General features: G+C 52.6%; 1 long non-coding RNA gene across 1 annotated transcript in view; it reads left to right on the top strand.

The window, feature by feature from the left end:
• The first annotated feature begins 3,115 nt into the window (after positions 1 to 3,115).
• Positions 3,116 to 4,936, top strand: part of LOC108445878 — a 2,062-nt gene continuing 241 nt past the window's right edge. The window contains exon 1 of the long non-coding RNA XR_001860906.1: positions 3,116 to 3,436. This is a non-coding gene — a long non-coding RNA (uncharacterized LOC108445878). The remainder of the gene's footprint in view (positions 3,437 to 4,936) is intronic.

Genomic DNA, 4,936 nt, shown 5'->3' with positions numbered 1-4,936 from the left:
TCCCCTCTGATTTCCCCCTTACCTCTCCCCTTTTCACTCATTTCCCCCCCTTTTCACCCAAAATTTCCCATTTTTCCCCATTTTCCCCCCTTTCCCCCATTTTCCCCCTTTCCCTCTGTTTTTACTCCTTTTTTGCCCATTTTCCCCCCTTTTCCTCCCATTTTTCCCCTTTTTCCCCCCTTTTCCCTCTCCTTTTCCCCCCTTTTCCCTCCTTTTCCCCTCTCCTTTTTTCTCCTTTTCTCCTCCCTTTTTTCCTCCTCCTCCCTTTTTCTTCCTTTCCCCCCCTTTTTTTCTTTCCTCTTTTTTTCCTCCTCCTTTTCCTCCCCTTTTCCCATTTTTTTCTCTCCTGGTTTTTTCCTCCCCTTTTTCTCCTCCTTTTTTTCCTCCTCCTTTTTTCCTGCTCCTTCTCCTTCTCCCTCCCTTCCCCCCCATTTTTTCCTTCCCCCACCTTTTCCCCCATTTTTCCCCATTTTCCCTTTTCCCCCCATTTCCCCCCTTTTTCCCCCCCAAATTCTCCCTTTTTTCCCCAAAATTCCCGCTTTTTTCCCCATTTTCCCCCCTTTTTTCCCCAAAACCTCTCCCCTTTCCCCACCGCTTTTTCCCCATTTTCCCCATTTTTCCCCCAATTTTCCCCCATTTTCCCCCTTTTTCCCCCATTTTCCCCCTTTTCCCCATTTTCCCCCTTTTTTCCCCTCCTTTTCCTCCTCCAGCAGCACAGAGCCCTTCCCTGCCTGCTGGGGATTCCCTGATATCCCAGCCTTTAATCCCAGCCTTTAATCCCAGCCTTTAATCCCAGGTTTTGATCCCAGACTTTGCTCCCAGGCTTTAATCCCAGACTTTAATCCCAGATTTAATCCCAGTCTTTGCTCCCAGACTTTAATGCCAGACTGTGATCCCAGACTTTAATCCCCGATTTAATCCCTGACTTTGACCCCAGACTTTAATCCCAGATTTTGCCCCCAGATTTAATCCCAGAGTTTAATCCCAGACTTTGACCCCAGATTTTAATCCCAGACTTTGATCCAAGACTTTAATCCTGGGCTTTAATCCCAGATTTTGCTCTCAGACTTTGGCCCCAGACTTTAATCCCAGACTTTGCTCCTGGATTTTAATCCCAGGCTTTAATCCCAGACTTTGATCCTGGATTTTAAACCCAGCCTTTGATCCCAGATTTTAACCCTAGACTTTGCTCCCAGATTTTGCTCCTGGAGTTTAATCCCAGACTTCGACCCCAGGCTTTAATCCCAGGCTTTACTCCCAGGTTTTACTCCCAGACTTTGATCCCAGACTTTAATCCCGGATTTTAAACCCAGACTTTGACCCCAGATTTTAATCCCTGACTTTGATTTTAGACTTTAATCCCAGACCTTAATCCCAGATTTTTCTTCCAGATTTTAATCCCAGACTTCTATCCCAGGCTTTAATCCCAGACTTCAATCCCAGCCTTTAATCCCGGATTTTAAACCCAGAGTTTGCTCCCAGCCTTTAATCCCAGGCTTTAATCCCAACTTTAATCCCAGCTTTAATCCCAGGCTTTCCTCTTTTCCCTGGATCCCCGGCTCTATCCTTGCCCCCACTTCCTCCCTTCCCGGCCTCTCCCCCTCTCCAGGCGGGGATTTGGGGACATTTTTGGGATCCCGGAGAATTTTCCCGCCATCTCCCGCCTTTTCCTTCTCGCTCTTCCCAGAATTTTTTTGATTATTCCCAAACCTCCAAAAAAAAAGGGGGAAAACGGGGGGAAAAAGCCCCAAGAAAGGTGAAAACGCCGTTTTTGCAGCCGCCTCTGGAACGGGATTTTCCGGAGAAATCCAAGGAAAAGTTGGGGATCCCTTTGTGGCTCCGGGATTCCTTCGGGGTTCCTGGTCCGGGAGTGCCGGGGACGCTTCCGCCGCCGCCCGCCCTCATCCCAGGGGTGCTTTGCCGGATGGGCCGGAGCCTTTCCCTGCTTTTCCTGCTTTTTCCCCCTTTTTCCTGCTTTTTTCCCTCTTTTCCTCCTTTTTTCCTCCTTTTTCCCTCCTTTTTTCCCTCCTTTTTCCTGCTTTCCCCCCCTTTTTTCCTCCTTTTTCCTGCTTTTCCCCCTTTTCCCCCTTTTTCCCACCTTTTCCCCCTTTTTCCTCCTTTTTTCCTCCTTTTTCCCCATTTCCTCCTTTTTCCTGCTTTTCCTGCTTTTTCCCCCCCTTTTTCCTCCTTTTCCCCCCTCCTTTTTCTCCTTTTCCCTCCTTTTTCTTCCTTTTTCCTGCTTTTCCTCCTTTTTTCCCTCTCCCTCCTTTCCCCTTCTTTTCCCCTCCCTTTTTCCCTCCCTTCTTCCCCTTTCTTCCCCCTTTTCCCCCCCTTTCCCCTTCCTTTTCCCTCCTTTTTCTCCCTTTTTGCCCCTTTTTTCCCGTTTTCCCCTCCTTTTTCCCCCTTTTCCCCTCCCTTCCCCCTCCAGTTTCCCTCCTTTCCTCCTTCTTTCCTCCTTTTCCCCTCCTTCTCCCCTCCTTTTCCCCTCCTTTTCCCTTTTTGTCCCTTTTTCTCTCCTTTTCCCCTCCTTTCCCCCTCCTTTTCTCCCTCTTTCCCCCCCGTTTCCGCTCCTTTTCCCCTCCTTTTTCCCCTCCTTTTCCCCTCCTTTTCTCTCCCCCCTTTTCCCCCATTTCCCCCCTTTTTCCCCCTTTTCCCCCCTTTCCCCTCTCTTTTCCCTCCCTCTTCTCCTCCTTTTCCCCTCCTCTTCCCCCTCCTTTCCCCCTCCTTTTTCCTCCTTTTCTCTTTTTGTCCCTTTTTCTCTCCTCTTCCCTCCCTTTCCCCTCCAGTTTCCCTCCTTTCCTCCTTCTTCTTCGGCTACGCCCTCCTTTCCCCTCCTTTCCCCCTCCTTTCCCCCTCCTTTTCTCCCTCCTTTTCTCAATTGGTTTCGGTGCAAAAGCTGCCCAAACACACCCCAGCCGGGTTTGAGAGGTTCAAAACCCTCAGCAGGATCCAGATCTCCACAATTGCTCCACCATCCCCGGCCTTTTCCCATCTGCATCCTGATACCCCACATTTGGAAACAAAGCCTGAATTCCTGCTTTTCCCTTCTTTCCCCTTCATTTTTCTCCTTCCCAGCAATTGGTTTCGGTGGAAAAGCTGCCCAAATACGCCTTTTCCCCTCCTTTCCCCCCCTTTCCCCCCTTTCCCCCCAGCGCATTCCCGGGATTCCGCTGTCCCCTCTCCTGTCCCCGCTAGGTCGCAGTGTCCGCCCGCCGCTGGCACCGCCGCTCCCCCCTCCCAGCGCCGCCTCCTTCCCGCGCTTGTTTTCCCAAAAAAACCCACCCCAAATCCAGCAAGTTTTTAACCTGGGATCCCGGAATTATTTGGGATGGGAAAGAACTCCAGGATGGGCGAGTCGCACGTCGCTGATCCCGACTTTGCCACCGGCTCCGGGCTCTGAGTGCCGCGTCCAGGAATTCCTGGGATTCCTCCAGGGGTGAGGATTCCCAACATCCCTGGGTGGCTGGAAAATCCTTTCCAGGCAGGAATTATTCCCAAATCCAAGCGGAACTTCCCCTGGTGCAACCCACTCATCCCATCCCTGTTCCCTGCGAGAGATCCCGATCCCACCTGGCTGCTCAGGGAATTCCAGAGGGGGAAAATTCCCTCTGGAACCTCCTTTTCTCCAGGCTGAGCCTCTTTCCCAGCTCCAAACCTTTCCCAGTTTTCCATCCTGGAGCATTCCATGGTGACACAAATCCAGGAGCCGGCACTCGGCCTTGGGGACCTTCACACCATCGCCCTCATCCCATGGATCCAGCCCTTCCCGATGATCCCGATCCCTCCGGCATTCCCACATCCCACCCACCTCATCCCATGGATCCAGCCCTTCCCAATGATCCCGATCCCTCCGGCATTCCCACATCCCACCCACCTCATCCCACGGATCCAGCCCTTCCCAATCCCGATCCCTCCGGCATTCCCGCATCCCACCCACCTCATCCCACGGATCCAGCCCTTCCCAATCCCGATCCCGATCCCTCCGGCATTCCCTCATCCCACCCACCTCATCCCATGGATCCAGCCCTTCCCAATGATCCTGATCCTGATCCCGATCCCTCCGGCATTCCCGCATCCCACCCACCTCGGAGTCACCTCCACCCTCACTGAGGGTTCCTTGATCCCAAATCTTCCCTAGAAATCCCAAGTGGGAGCAGCTCTGATCCCACTGGTGACCGTCCCCATTCCCGATTATTCCCATCCAGCCGCGTTTTACCCAGGGAAAATCCCACCCCTCCAAGCCGGCTTCTCCAGGAGAATTCCAGTATCCCAAAAAATCCTGGAAGCTCCAGGGAGGGGTGAAAAGGCGCTGGATTGGCCTGGAGCCCTCCCCTCCACTCCAACGCGCCTTCGGATGAGAAAAAACCCCGGATAATTTGATAGAATTTTATTTTTTCATGGATGTGGAGGTGGAAAAGGAACTGGAAAAGGCAAGGGAAGAGGAGATGGAGCTGAAGGGGGGTCCCAGGAAGGGAAAAACGGGGAAAAAACGGATTAAAAATTGCATCCCGGGAACACCAAACGGATGCAATTCCTACAATTCCCACAGGGAGCTTGGGGACCTCGGATCCCACCTCGGCCCAATCCCAAAAAATTCCCCTCCCACCAGTCCGAGGCTTCCCCCAATCAATTTTTTAATCGCTGACCGCTGTCCTGAAGAACCTGGGAATTCCCTTGGGATGGCTCCTCCTCACCCCCCGCCACCACGCGGGGCAGCGATGCCGCTCCCATCCCTAAATCCACGGCGATCCCAAATTTCCAGCTGCTGGGGAAAGCTGGAAAAACTATGGATGGATCCAGGTGGAAATTCCCGTTGTCTCCCTCAAACCCTAAAACCCCACTTTTTATCCCATTTCCCCGCTCCACCCACCCGTGGCTCCACCCCATTCCTCACCAACGGGATCGCCCTTCCCGCAGCTCTTCCGCGCCACGGCAT

Source organism: Corvus brachyrhynchos, unplaced genomic scaffold (assembly GCF_000691975.1).
Source record: "Corvus brachyrhynchos isolate BGI_N302 unplaced genomic scaffold, ASM69197v1 scaffold203, whole genome shotgun sequence".
NCBI lineage: Eukaryota > Metazoa > Chordata > Aves > Passeriformes > Corvidae > Corvus > Corvus brachyrhynchos.
This window is presented reverse-complemented; position numbering and strand designations above follow the sequence as displayed.